Here is a 15048-nt window from a genome sequence, read left to right on the forward strand (position 1 = left end):
CTGCTGGTAATAGCTTATCTAAAGTGATCACTCTCCTTACAATGTGTATGATAATCAAGGTGGGCCATTTCCAGCATAAATCCAAGTTTAACCAGAACGTCTTGGGGGGAGGGGGGAGAGGGTAGGAAAAAACAAGGGGAAATAGGCTACCTTGCATAATGACTTAGCCACTCCCAGTCTCTATTTAAGCCTAAATTAATAGTATCCAATTTGCAAATGAATTCCAATTCAGCAGTTTCTCGCTGGAGTCTGGATTTGAAGTTTTTTTGTTTTAAGATAGCGACCTTCATGTCTGTAATTGCGTGACCAGAGAGATTGAAGTGTTCTCCGACTGGTTTATGAATGTTATAATTCTTGACATCTGATTTGTGTCCATTTATTCTTTTACGTAGAGACTGTCCAGTTTGACCAATGTACATGGCAGAGGGGCATTGCTGGCACATGATGGCGTATATCACATTGGTGGATGTGCAGGAGAACGAGCCTCTGATAGTGTGGCTGATGTTATTAGGCCCTGTGATGGTGTCCCCTGAATAGATATGTGGGCACAGTTGGCAACGGGCTTTGTTGCAAGGATAGGTTCCTGGGTTAGTGGTTCTGTTGAGTATTTGCTTCAGGTTGGGGGGCTGTCTGTAGGCAAGGACTGGCCTGTCTCCCAAGATTTGTGAGAGTGTTGGGTCATCCTTCAGGATAGGTTGTAGATCCTTAATAATGCGTTGGAGGGGTTTTAGTTGGGGGCTGAAGGTGACGGCTAGTGGCGTTCTGTTATTTTCTTTGTTAGGCCTGTCCTGTAGTAGGTGAATTCTGGGAACTCTTCTGGTTCTATCAATCTGTTTCTTCACTTCTGCAGGTGGGTATTGTAGTTGTAAGAAAGCTTGATAGAGATCTTTGTCTCTGTCTGAGGGGTTGGAGCAAATGCGGTTGTATCGCAGAGCTTGCCTGTAGACGATGGATCGTGTGGTGTGGTCAGGGTGAAAGCTGGAGGCATGTAGGTAGGAATAGCGGTCAGTAGGTTTCCGGTATAGGGTGGTGTTTATGTGACCATTGTTTATTAGCACTGTAGTGTCCAGGAAGTGGATCTCTTGTGTGGACTGAACCAGGCTGAGGTTGATGGTGGGATGGAAATTGTTGAAATCATGGTGGAATTCCTCAAGGGCTTCTTTTCCGTGGGTCAACCACATACCACACAACAGAACCACTAACCCAGGAACCTATCCTTGCAACAAAGCCCGTTGCCAACTGTGCCCACATATCTATTCAGGGGACACCATCACAGGGCCTAATAACATCAGCCACACTATCAGAGGCTCGTTCACCTGCACATCCACCAATGTGATATACGCCATCATGTGCCAGCAATGCCCCTCTGCCATGTACATTGGTCAAACTGGACAGTCTCTACGTAAAAGAATAAATGGACACAAATCAGATGTCAAGAATTATAACATTCATAAACCAGTCGGAGAACACTTCAATCTCTCTGGTCACGCAATTACAGACATGAAGGTCACTATCTTACAACAAAAAAACTTCAAATCCAGACTCCAGCGAGAAACTGCTGAATTGGAATTCATTTGCAAATTGGATACTATTAATTTAGGCTTAAAAAGAGACTGGGAGTGGCTAAGTCATTATGCAAGGTAGCCTATTTCCCCTTGTTTTTTCCTACCCTCTCCCCCCCCCCCAAGACGTTCTGGTTAAACTTGGATTTATGCTGGAAATGGCCCACCTTGATTATCATACACATTGTAAGGAGAGTGGTCAGTTTGGATGAGCTATTATCAGCAGCAGAGTGAGTTTGTGTGGGGGGGGGCGGTGAGAAGACCTGGATTTGTGCTGGAAATGGCCCACCTTGATTTTCATACACATTGTGGAGAGAGTGGTCGCTTTGGATGGGCTGTTACCAGCTGGAGAGTGAGTTTGTGTGTGTGTGTGTTGGGGGGGGGGGAGAAAACCTGGATTTGTGCTGGAAATGGCCAACCTCGATTATCATACACATGCTATCATACACATGAGTGGTCACTTATCATGCACATGCTATCATACACATGAGTGGTCACTTTAGATAAGCTATTACCAGCAGGAGAGTGGGTGGAAGAAGGTATTGTTTCATGGTCTCTGTGTATATAATGTCTTCTGCAATTTCCACAGTATGTATCCCATGAAGTGAGCTGTAGCTCACGAAAGCTTATGCTCAAATAAATTGGTTAGTCTCTAAGGTGCCACAAGTACTCCTTTTCTTTTTGTGGTACAAATGTAACCCTTCTACCAGATGCAGCCAGCAGCAACCAGGGCCAGGTTTAATATCTAGGGGTTCCTTTCCATTGATACAACACAGAACCGGCTCGATCCCTCCCACCCTGTAACTTGGGAAAATTACACACCACCCCTGGAGGCCTCTGAGAGGCAATATTTCCCCACTCGCAAGCTCTGATTCCGAGTGTAGAAAAGAAACTTTTAATAAAAGGAGGGAAGTAACTCAGAGTTAATTTGGGAAAACACCGCAAACAAGGTTCATAAACATAAACCATGAGTAAAAGACCACCCCCCACCCCCAAGTAGGTTGGGCCATGCCCTTTTCCCCTCAGGTTCTTAAGTCCAGCAACCCAAAAGTCACTTTCACATGCCCGACCCTTTTCTGCACCCCACTCACAGTTGCTGTCCTTGGTCAGTGCAAACCCAGAGTTCAGAGGTACATCTGCAGAGTTCACCTCCCACCCTGGTGCAGGGTGAAGAGGCACCTTACTCGCTCTGCTGGCCGCTCACTGGCCACCTGCTCACTGCTCATCACACCTCTCCGGTGCCGCCTGCTGGCCGCTCATTGCGCCTCTATCCACTGCCACCCTGCTGGTCACTCATTCGCCAGCTGACTGTCAGTCACCTTCTGCCTCTCTATTGTGACCTCTGCACATCAGTCTCTCAGTGATTTTCAACTCTTTTGCACACTGGGCAGAAAAACTGCCCTATCTCAAGTGATTTCAGCTCTCAGCAGACAGGGCAGAAACACAGTCCTACCGCAACTGGTTTTAGCTCTGATTAAGCAATTAAAACAACAAGCTTATTTAGCTCTATTCTTTGATTAGTGGAAAAGAACAGGTTAAGCCAGTCTAGAGAGAACTAAGGAGGGCAAAGCCTCCTAACTAGAACTCCTGTCCCTACCCCCTCTGACTTTCACAGGGCTTTGGCAGTCGAGCCCCTGGCTCACCAAGGTCCTCTCTGCTAAGGGTGACCCATCCCCATTTGGAAAAGGTTAAACAGAGTCCTGCTTCCCTGCGTTCCCACAATAATCGCAACATTGATAACAGCATTTCACTACCCCTGCATTCAGTACTAATGTGATACGTGACCCAACACCAGCCAAGTTGATTACAATGAGCAAAACATCTGCTGCATATCTAAGCAAATCTAAACAAAACAGGAGCAAACAGCAGGAGCAAACTGTATTTACATAACCACACCCACAGTCTCTCCCCCTCCCAGCTAGCTGTCAGGAAAGCATTCATTCAGACCCTGCGTAGACAAATAATAGACACCGTGGTCACCAGCTAAACTGTACCCATGTGGCATCAGTCATATAACTTGGAAGCTGGGACCATTGCTTCCAGGAAACCCACAAACTCCTAATAGGGTCTGGTCCAAAGCCTACTGAAGTCAAAAGAAAAACTACCATTGGTTTCAATGGACTTTGGATCCTTTCCCAAAAGCCAGAAGACCCTGGTTAGACAGTAGCAGTATTAGGACTTGCTGTATCTTGTATGAGACAGCCACTTAAGGGCAATATAATCACAAACACTTGAACAGGTCTGCTCCAGCTCCAATAGCAAACAACATTACTCACACATGCCAGGACATTGCAATACTCCCAACAGTTAGGCAATGCTTATTCTCAAACATCTTGCATTCACAGGAGTTCATATCCAACAGCTGAGTGCCAATCCATAATGGATCCATTGTTTGTTGTTACATATTTGTTACAGTAAGTATGTGAGATAAGTTCAAGATTGCAAAGTTTGGTTCAGAATTATTTCATTCCTACTTAGATGGTTGATTATATGATTTGAAGAAACATCTAAAAGCTATAATCTAATTAATCCCACATTCCTTTGATACCAGACAAAACAAACTCTGGGGACAAAATTAAAATTAGAAACACAGGAGTTTCTGCACTGGTTGTATTACTCGGTTCATGGAAAAAACTTACATTTTTAAAGTGCAAATGAAACTGCCATAGAGGTTGCAGTTTGCTGAATCACAGTGCTACACAATCCAGGAATTACATGTGTTAAAGTGTATTGAGTCAAGTTCTCTGCTGGCATAATTCCACTGATCTCAGTTTCTTTATGCCAGTAGAGAATCTGGCTCATTTTCAGGAAACAGACAATCACTTCCTGATCACCCTATTTGTTTGTTCTTCTTTCTCTGTTTGCTCTGTCTTTTATAGACTTTGAGCTCTTAGTGGCAGGGGCCTGCCGTCTTGTGGATTCATACTGCACCTAGCAAATTGTAGATACTCCCAGAAACTTATACTAAATAGCAATAGAGAATTTGCAAGATACCATTTTATTGGCAGTTTTATTTGCCCTCCCCACCTTCACTGCACTTCAATGTAACAGAAGCACACAAAGCATTACTGAAATGACAGCTTCATTAGAGAGCCTAAATGGCACAGCTTCTTTCCAGTCTGGGCTAGGCTCCTCCTTAAGCTTTAATTTGAATAGTTTACCATGTGTTAAAATATACACTGTCTTGTCTGTGCTAGACTTTTAGAAGGTGTTAGTTAGCAGGTGTTCTCTAACACATTCTAACACCACGTCTTCAAATCCTAGTTCAGACAAAGTCTTACTGACGGAATTAATAATAAATAAATAACATGCTAAAAGACAAGGTGGCAGAGCCAGACAGACACAGATGATAAAATAATGAGCTAGATTGTATCCTAGTGTAATTACACTGAAGTCAATTGAGTTACATCAAGAGTGAGGTGACCACTATTTGTTTTTTTTCTGATTTTCCGTTTGGATCAGGAAAACTAAGCTAAGTTTACCCAATCCCCATTCCAAAAAAATCAAGTAAAATGGCTTTTGCAATCCCTTGAGGACATGTGGTTGGGCCATCTATGTAAAAGGAATATAGCACCCAAAATTCAACAGTGATAGACTATTTGGAATAACTGCAAATCTACAGATACACCTAAAAAGGTCCATACCCATCTTTGATTGAAAGTTCAGACCCAAACCAAAATTCCAGCAAACCAACGCCAGCACATAAAGCCTGTCTGAACTTGAACCAAGACTGATTTCAACTGTTAGAGGTTTGAGTTGAATGTTCTGCTGAACTGTGTGTGTTTCAGGCTTTGATTTTGTGATTTGGACAGGAGAGTCTATTTTCTTTATGCTGAGTGCAACTAATAACAGGTGTAAAGTGGTGCTGGCTGCCTGTCAGGGCATAATACTTTTATCCTCTGACCTTTCTAGGAGAAGAAGCAAGCTTAGAGTATACACAAACTTTCACATTTTTTCCACAGTATAGGATATTATAGTGATGCAATTAATATTACACAAGTATAATTTTAGTTTTGATAATCTTTTCTGAGAACGATGAACAGTTTCCATGGCCACTAATTACTAGACAAGTACATTTTAAATTCATATTTAGTTTTATCTGATTTGTAGTGAGCTCTCACTATCAAATTTTATGTTGAATTTAGGGTGATCAGATAGCAAGCATGAAAAATAGGGACAGGGTGGAGGTGTGAGGTAATAGGAGCCTATAGAAGACAAAGCCCCAAATATTGGGACTGTCACTATAAAATCAGGACACTTGGTCCCCCTAGTTGAATTCTACAATATCTCTGGCCTGAGTTTGTTATACTTGATCTCCAAATTTCGTTAAGTTAACTTGCGTTATCATTCTCTCTGCAACATACAGGGCCATATTATAACCCCACATGAGAGTTTGGGAACAGAAGTCAACCTTTTAAACTTGGAACTAAAGTTAGGCCGTAAATAAAATATCTGATTTTCAGAATGTAGTTGTTTGAAAATCAAGCACATTTAATGTAGGTGCCTAAATACAGATCTATAAGTGCCTAACTTTAGAAAGTCAAGTTGGAAATTTTGGCCTCAGTTTCTATACATAGCCTTTGTCCTATTGGAGGGGGAGTTTCATTCACACACACGGAGATGGCGGAAGGTACAACCCACTAAATCCAAGAAAATCCTAGTGCCACAAAGACCTTGGAATACAGGGGGCCTAATCCTCTAAGACCTTGCATACAAAACTCCCACTGACTTCAGGATTGAGTGCTTAGAGGGGTAGGGACTTTTGCACGGAGACCCAAGACTGCCACTGTTCCACTGGCTTCCCTCTTCCCCATGCTAAAGGAGCTATGTTCCCATGTAGCACCTGCTGGCAGCAGTTGCCCAAAATAAACCCAAGCAAATGTATGGGGCAGGGGATGTATTTGCAATCATACAATGTTCTAGTCATATAGAGTATAGTCCTTGTTGGTGTGACCAACTGTAACTTGTGGGAAATCCGCTTGCACCCAAAGGGAGAATGCTGTGTCCCACTAATGCTCCCATGGACCTACCCTTTAAACTGTAGAATTCCACCCCTCACCCTGTGGGGCCTGTATGTGAGAACATGCACACATCACCTGGGCCTCCTGTGAAGATTCTCCCCATCTGCACAAACCTAGCCCAGCCACAATCACATTGGCCTCACTAGTTCTCCAAAAGGATGTAGAAAGGAACATTTGTTTACACCATTCCATAAATATGCCTATACCCCCTGGAAATAAGTGGAAATGAAGACTACATCAGGTGGAAAAGCGATTTCATTCGTTACCTGGAATAACTAATATGTTGGCTATATCATAGACACTGGGCAAATAGAATGCATGTTACAAATGGATCTGCAAACGTAAAGGTCACAAAACATATGATAGTAACCAAAAACATAAAGCTAGCTCAGGACGCTACCAAAAGAACAGGTTTATCAAGATCCCCAGAACAATCAGGTTGGCAGTTAATGAAAGATGTAATTCTCAGATTTCATGTCAGGCCATCTGAAATGCCACCCACATCCCTAATACTAGCATTCAGAAATAACAAAATAATCATATTTCATCATAAGGAAAAATGTTTAAAACACTTGTTATTGTCCCCGACAAAACACAGGCCTCAGCGGGTATGTCTACACAGCAAAAACAAAAATCTGGGGCAGCAAGTCTTAGAGTCCCAGTCAGCTGACTTGGGCTCACAGGACTCAAGCCATGGGGCTAAAAATACTAGTGTAGACATTTGGGCTTGGGCTGGAGATCAGGCTTCAAGATCCTTACCCATTGCAGTTTTACAGAGTCTGAGCTCCAGCGTAAGGGTCTACACAGCTATTTTTAGCCCCACAGCTTGAACTCTGTGAGCCTGAGGCATGGTCTACACTACAGAATTAGATCAACGTAACACAGCTTAATTACATCAACCTAACTCTGTAAGCATCTACACTAAACTGTAGCTCCCACAGATGTAACTCATCCACTACACCAGCTTAATAACTCCACCTCCATGAGAGGCGTAGTGTTTAGGTCAACATAGTTAGGTTGACGCAGCGTCAGTATAGACACTGCATTGCTTATGCTGACTGTTGCTGCCTTTCAGAAGCCATCCCACAATGCCCCACACTGACAGTTAAATCAGTGCAAGAGTTCCTGGTGAGGACATGCAATGCCGACACAAGGAGTGTAATGTGGACACCCAAAAGCGATTTAATTACTGCAGTGGCTGTATGTCTAAGTAACTTAGGTCGATTTAATTTTGTAGAGCAGACTTACCTTTTAGTCAGTTGACCCAGGCTCTGGGACTCACTGCCACAGGGTTTGGGGTTTTTGTTTTGTCTGGGTAGAGGCTCCAAATAGGGAAAATGGTCTTTTAGCTGTTGAACACCATCTCTGAAGGAACATTATTTAAATCCAGATTTCACCCATAATGTTTGATTCCTGACGTATTTTTGGCAAATGAGGCACATGGCAGGGAAAGGAGAGGAATACACCAAATTATTTCTGGTTCTCTCATATAATTTAGTTAAGGTGTAGCATATCACAAACACACAGGGAGGTGAGCTTTACTGCATGTTTGACATACCACAAAATGTGGCAGGAATCAAACATTATGGGTGAAATCTGGAGTATTGGGGGACAGCACCAGCACAAGTCCTGTGAATTACAGAAGCCCTATTTGAGGAGATATGTGGGGCTTAAATTGTGGCTAGGCCTTGTGCTGGTCATTGGCAGAGGTGAGAATTTCACCTTTAATACAAATCATTTGATTTTGGGTGTGAGCAACACAACATACTGGGTTTCCTCAACCAACCTGTTTGCCAGGCCACCAGCTCCTCTTCATTCAAAACTCTTCTAAAGCTCACTTCTGCTGTGTCTCCTATAAGCAATGAGTTAATTAACCACATTCAAAAAATTATTTGCTGTAAGGTGTAGTACATTTTGTTGCTTCTTTTAGACTGAGCTTACACCAGGGGTTCTTTGCATCCTTCCACTCTCCTGCACAAGGTCCTGGTGTACCACCACCTTCCCATCCCCTTCTATTTCACGGACTTACTGATACCCCTTTTCCCCAACAACAACCTCCTTCATGCCGGGGTTCTGTGTGTATCCCATTCGCCTCTTACCACAAGCTCTGATTGCTCCTCCTATACCAGGGATTCTGTGTGCGTCTCCATTCCTCCCCTTTCCCTGCAATAGTCTCATTCCCCTCATCTCCCCGTGCCAGCGACTGTGTGTCCCCTCCCCAAGCTCACACTGCTTTTATAGCACAGGTCAGCATCAGTTATAATGCCTGAACTAGAGGTGTTATGAATTCACACTTTGGGGATTTGATGGGTAACAAATGCTAGCTGGTTGTTTCCACAGAGAACTGATAGGGACACCATTAGAGACATTTTAGAGTATGCAGCCTGGCTAACAGGAAAGAGAGAAAGGGGTCCATGCCAGCAGACAGGAGCAGATGTGCAGAGGGGCATCTAAGATCAGGAATAGGATCAAAGAGGAGAATAGGATCAAAGAATAGGAATAGGATCAAAGAGGAGAATCTGTGGGAACTAGTAAGGTTGATTGCTCTCAATTTATACATTGTGACCCACATTTCTGAAGTTCTTGAGCAGTTTTTATTTAGACAGTTTTTATGTTGACTTCACTGATATCAGAACTTTGATTCAAGTACTTTACGAACATTAGTTAATTAAGCCTTACAACAGCTCCATTCACTTAACCACTAAACTCCAGCACACTCTGGGTTGAAATATGCTAATTGTTCAACAGTACACAGCAGGACTATGCAACGGTTTAGATCAGGAAGCCTGAAGTGCTTCCTGCTTGTTATCTCCCTACTTTGTCTGTTCCAAGAGGTATCCTAAATACACACACTCCATGTGATTCCTCATCATCATAATCCTGATACCATTAGAAAACAAAACAAAAACAATAAACAAAACAGCCAGCTTTATGAGGAAAACACATTTACAGAGGAAAAATAAAACCAAAAGAAGACAGCATAAAATCTATTTGAGACCATTTTCTACAAGAGACATTAGACAGTAGATCCCAACAATCACGATATTTCTTTCACAAAATCCACTTAAGTGTTTTGTTTATATGCATATACTCAAACTAGTGTTATTAAGAGTAAAATGCTGGTTTTGCAGGAGCCTCTTTGTCAGGCACTTACCTCAACATAAAAGCCTGTAGCAATAAAAAAAAAAACACAAACAAGTGGCTAATTCAGGGTCTGAACCTGCAAGGTGCTGAGCACCTCAGTTCTTATACAGAAACAAGCTGAGACCCTATTCCACTGATATCAGTGGGAGTTGAGGTTGCTCAGCACACGGCAGGAGATGCTCAGCACTGTACAGACTTGGCTTTTGAGGCATACGTCCCCTACTGCAGCTTCATTTCCCCTCATTATTTCAGCAAGGCACCCACTCTCAGACTTTCAGCTCCCCAGTTGCTAGGTGTTTATCCAAAAATCCTTTCTTTGTCTATTGATCCCTAGGGAATCCAGTTTGAACTAGTTAGTGTGTAGCTCTCTGGGAGGTGCAGGGGCTTCGAAGTGCTGATAACCAAAGGAATTATATTAGCATCCCCCTCCTCTCCGGGAAGTTACTTTAGGGTTGTCACTCACGGATTCCCAAAATACCAGACATTCTGGTACTTGCAGGAATGGTGTGTCCCACCCCACTGGTGTGACCTCACACATAATGTGCATACAAGTTCACACTGGACGGAGGACACTATTTGGAAGATCACACTGCTCTGCCTCCATTGGCATGAACTCACACACACAGTGCATCTGAGGTCACACTGGCAGGAGCAGCGGGAGCGGCATGCTTTTCAAAATGGCATCCCCTGTCTGATACTAGACAAAACCACATATGGTTTTGTCTCAGTACTAGGTGGGGGACAAAGCACCGAAGAAGAGGACTGTCCGGTTTAAAATTGAATGAATGGCCTGCCTAAGTTACATACAATTCCACATGCACAATTGCATTCTTAATACAATGGACCTTCAAAGCTTTAAACCTAATTCAGTAAGGTTTAACATAATTCAGTAAAGTTCATATTGCAGGAAATGGTCAGCCTGCCACAGCTTTTATCCTTGTTGCTACACCTCGGCAATAAGTAATAACTATTTTATCTTGTGTTGTGTGTTCTCTCTTCAGCAGGTCACATCTGACATGAAAAAATTACATTTTGGAGCAACAGTGTGTAGATGCTGGTTTTCTTTTACTTGTTTTTATGCAGATGACAGAATAAGGGAACAGGATGTAAAGAGGTTTCTGTCTCACTTCCTGTAGCATAGCCTTTCTGTCTCCTTTGTTGTAATAGGATTATGCCCAACAACATTCTAAGCAATACAAGTTCTGCATATATGCCTCTTATGTTTTCTTTAACATCATTCTCATAGATCTGCTAAAAGAGGAGTATGAAAATTATAATTAAAAAAGTAAAAGATGGCAAATAGAAATATGCATGGAGCAATTGTGAGCTGGGATCCAATATAATCTATGGAAGATTAAGGCAATGCAAATCAATGCCATACTGCTTATTGACTGGTAACTCTTCTTTTGAGATTTTGTTCCAGATTTTGTCTGCATGTTTGAAATGTAAGTTCTTTATAATACATAGGTCACATATGTATACTTGAAATAAATTATGGAAATGATTAGCTATAATTGGATACCACAGACATGCTCCTAGAATGCAAAAAGGTACAATTAATTTAGACCAAAATGTTAGTAATTAAATAATATACCTTATAATTGGAATCTTCTGTTGCTATATTTCATCTTTCAGAAATCAAAGAAATCCTAAAGCATTAGCAGAATGGCTTTCTCCTAGTCTAATAATGTTAAAAGGATTATTCTACAATAATGGAAGGACATGGAAAATTTATCTACAATAACCTGACAGACCTTGCAACAACAGTCTCATACAAAAATATATTGTATTTGGAACAAAAGTTAAACTGAATTACTTTAACGCAATATAGAATCCATTTCTAAATTTCATAGGGAAAAATCTACAGATATGGAGAAGTACAGATAGTTGTTTTATAGTGCTATGTGTGAAATGTATACATGAACATACAGATCAATACAATGTAACATGCATGGGCCTGTTTGCTGGGTGGGAGTATTTTTATTTATTTCTACATTGCATAGTTGTACTTTCTTGTTACATGTTGTACTGTGGGCCAAAGATTATTTTCCTTATGCGATTATTCATATAAACTAGACAAGCAGGACTGGTCCTGTATGCACCTTTAAGGATTGTGTACGTGTTTTATATTTCATGCATTCTTTTTTGAGAAGAGATTAGTTTTTATGTTCTTAGTTGTTTGATTATAACATGTCCCTTCTGCACAATTAATAAACATTTTATAAATGAAGCCATTTATCAAAAATAGAAGGTAAAACTACTCCTGAATAATGAATAAAAACAATGTCCAAGACAAGAAAAAATCCCAGTGAAAAAGACAGCACCCTCACTGTTGGGACATTTGGGGTGAAATCCTACTTCATTAGGGCTGGGATTTCACTATGGGTTCCTGCACTCTCAGAAACTATTAAATTATATCTTCTTATGTCAAAGGGCTTCTTGCAGCAGCCTGTGTCAAATGGAATCCTTTCTGCCTACATTTGGGAGAATAACAGAGATTAAGATTATAAATGTCCGTGGCTCTTGCAGGAAGTTTCAGTATTCACTCCTAAAGTCTTATTCAGAAGAGTTCTCCGTGGATTATAAATTTCAATCAAGAGTCTAAGTTTATCGCTGATATAACTATTCACCATAATGGGGACACATTAGGAATGAACTTGGCCCAACATGCCTTCTCACTCTGTATTCTCAGACTTGATGACTGCAATGGTTTAGACTTCAGATTATGAAGCTTTGCAAAATTGTATCTATATGATTTTCAGCTATTTTTAGAAACACTTTATTATACATGATCACATAGCCAAGTTGTATTTGGTAAACAGGGGAATGGCTCAGGGGCTTGATAATGAAATATGAAGCTTTTCACCTGTGGTCTCAGATTGAAATTTGGAGTAGGTCATTAGTGCCTGATAGTCATTGTTATCCGACTACTGTTTGATGGTCTATGTGAAAAGCATTAGAGGTATCCATATCTGGGGGAGCATGGTCTACGTCAGTGGTCTCCAACCTCTAAGCACAACATCACTTTTTGAATTTAAGATCAACCCAGGATCTACCCTGCCCCTTCCCCAAGGCCCCGCCCCGCTCATTCCATTCCCCCCTCCCTCCGTTGCTCGCTCTCTCCCACCCTCACTCACTTTCATTGGGCTGGGGCAGGGGGTTGGGATGTAGGAGGGGGTGCAGGCTTTGGGCTGAGGCCGAGGGGTTCAGAGTGTGGGAGGGGGTCCGGGCTGAGCCTGGGGCAGAGGCGCAGGAGTGAGGTGTGCAAGCTCTGGGAGGGAGTTTGGGTGTAGGGGTCATATGGTCACACAGCACCTAATCTCATAGAATCCACTGAACATTTAGTGAGTTTTACTTTTTATTAGTGGTTTATAGATCCAAAATTCTGCAGGGATTGTCACAAATTAGTGTAACATTCTCAACTGTGGGGTGTGCATTGGCTGAGCCTGGAGCAGAGGGTTGGGGTGCAGGAGTGAGGGGTGCAAGCTTTGGGAGGCAGTTTGGGTGTAGGGGTCATATGGTCACACAGCACCTAATCTCATAGAATCCACTGAACATTTAGTGAGTTTTACTTTTTATTAGTGGTTTATAGATCCAAAATTCTGCAGGGATTGTCACAAATTAGTGTAACATTCTCAACTGTGGGGTGTGCATTGGCTGAGCCTGGAGCAGAGGGTTGGGGTGCAGGAGTGAGGGGTGCAAGCTTTGGGAGGCAGTTTGGGTGCAGGAGTGGGCTCCGGACTGGGGCAGGGGATTGGGGTGCAGGAGGGGGTGCAAGCTTTGGGAGGCAGTTTGGGTGTAGGAGGGGGCTCCGGACTGGGGCAGGGGATTGGTGTGCAGGAGGCGCTGCGAGGTGCAGGCTGTGGCCGGGAGGCGCTTACTACAGGCAGCTCCCAGTCAGCAGCGCAGCAGGGCTCAGGCAAGCTGCCTGCCTGCCCTAGCCCCACACCGCTCTGGAAGCATCTACCTGCTGGCACGTCTCTGGGGCCCCTGGAGGTGAGGGGGGCAGTGGGTCTCCGTGCGCTGCCCGTGCCTGCAAGCACCGCCCCATAGGGACGGTGCTGCGGTTCTGGGTTGCACACAGAGCTGCCTCTGCCCCTCCCCCCCAGGGGCCACAGAGACATGCCAGCAGCTTCCGGAGCAGTGTGGGGCCAGGCAGGCAGCCTGCCTGAGCCCTGCTGCGCCACCATCTTTTAGCGGCCAGAGATCATGATCGACTGACAGAGGATCCAGGATCGACCAGTTGATCGTGATCGACCGGTTGGTGACCACTGGTCTACATAATAACTAACCACCCATACAAAATAGCACCATCAGCAAAAACACCAAGGAGCAAGTAGACATAAGAACAGCCACTACTAGGTCAGATCAATGAATCCCTGTTTTAAATATGAGTTTTGGGTACAGAATACCTCAATCCCTCCTTTTAGTCATTTAGATGTACTTAAAATACACGTATCCTCTTGCACCTTTTACATCAGTCTGGTGCCTATGCTGCATATCATTGCTAGCATTTTTATTGACTCAGATTGTGAGACATATGGAAATTCATAATACAGATACACCAATTAGAACCACAGGCTTCCAAAAAAGAAAAAAAAGAGACACAAATTAAAACAGATATCAGTCAGTGGTGAGTTGTATCTCTCTTTTCCACCTCCAGCTTGTTGACAGTGAATGACCAGATCACAATTAATCCTCCGGTGTAATTTTCCGCTACAAACTAATACTTTGTCTAAGTTTCTAATAATCACTAGTGCCCAGAGAGCCAGCAGGATAAGAAAAACGTGATGTTAATTAATCAACGGATGCAAGACTGGAAAGTGTTCTGAAAACCAGGCAAAACACTGCACAGCAGCTGACAAGCTCTTAAACACTAGAGGGCAGGAGATCATCTTTTAAAATCTCAAATCTGATTCAACAGTAGCTCTTTAACTGGATCAACAGTTCTACAGAGTAGGAAAAATGCCTGTTCAGTCTTGGTAAATGTCAGGATTTTAAGTCCCCAACTTTGGCCTAGATCATTTCTCCAGCCCTAGATCATGTCTATTTAATTAACAAAATATCCTTTTACTAATACTCCCCAATTTTGAACTATATCCTCTCTTCTCTATAAAAAGAACAGGAGTACTTGTGGCACCTTAAAGACTTACAAATTTATTAGAGCATAAGCTTTCGTGGGCTACAGCCCACTTCATCGGATGCATAGAATGGAACATATAGTAAGAAGATATATGTGTGTGTGTAGCCAGACAGCCAGCCCCCCCCCCCCCTCAGACCAGCATTGCTGGAAACACAGGAGGAAGCCGGAACAGGGCACT

The 15048-nt window shown here is 42.9% G+C and overlaps 1 protein-coding gene across 1 annotated transcript in view; it reads right to left on the reverse strand.

Moving 5' to 3' along the window:
• Positions 1 to 15048, reverse strand: part of RASA3 (RAS p21 protein activator 3) — a 262533-nt gene that overhangs the window by 240619 nt on the left and 6866 nt on the right. The gene's annotated exons all lie outside the window — the stretch shown is intronic.

Source organism: Lepidochelys olivacea (assembly GCF_965140295.1).
Source record: "Lepidochelys olivacea isolate rLepOli2 genome assembly, chromosome: 1".
Classification (NCBI taxonomy): Eukaryota; Metazoa; Chordata; order Testudines; family Cheloniidae; genus Lepidochelys; species Lepidochelys olivacea.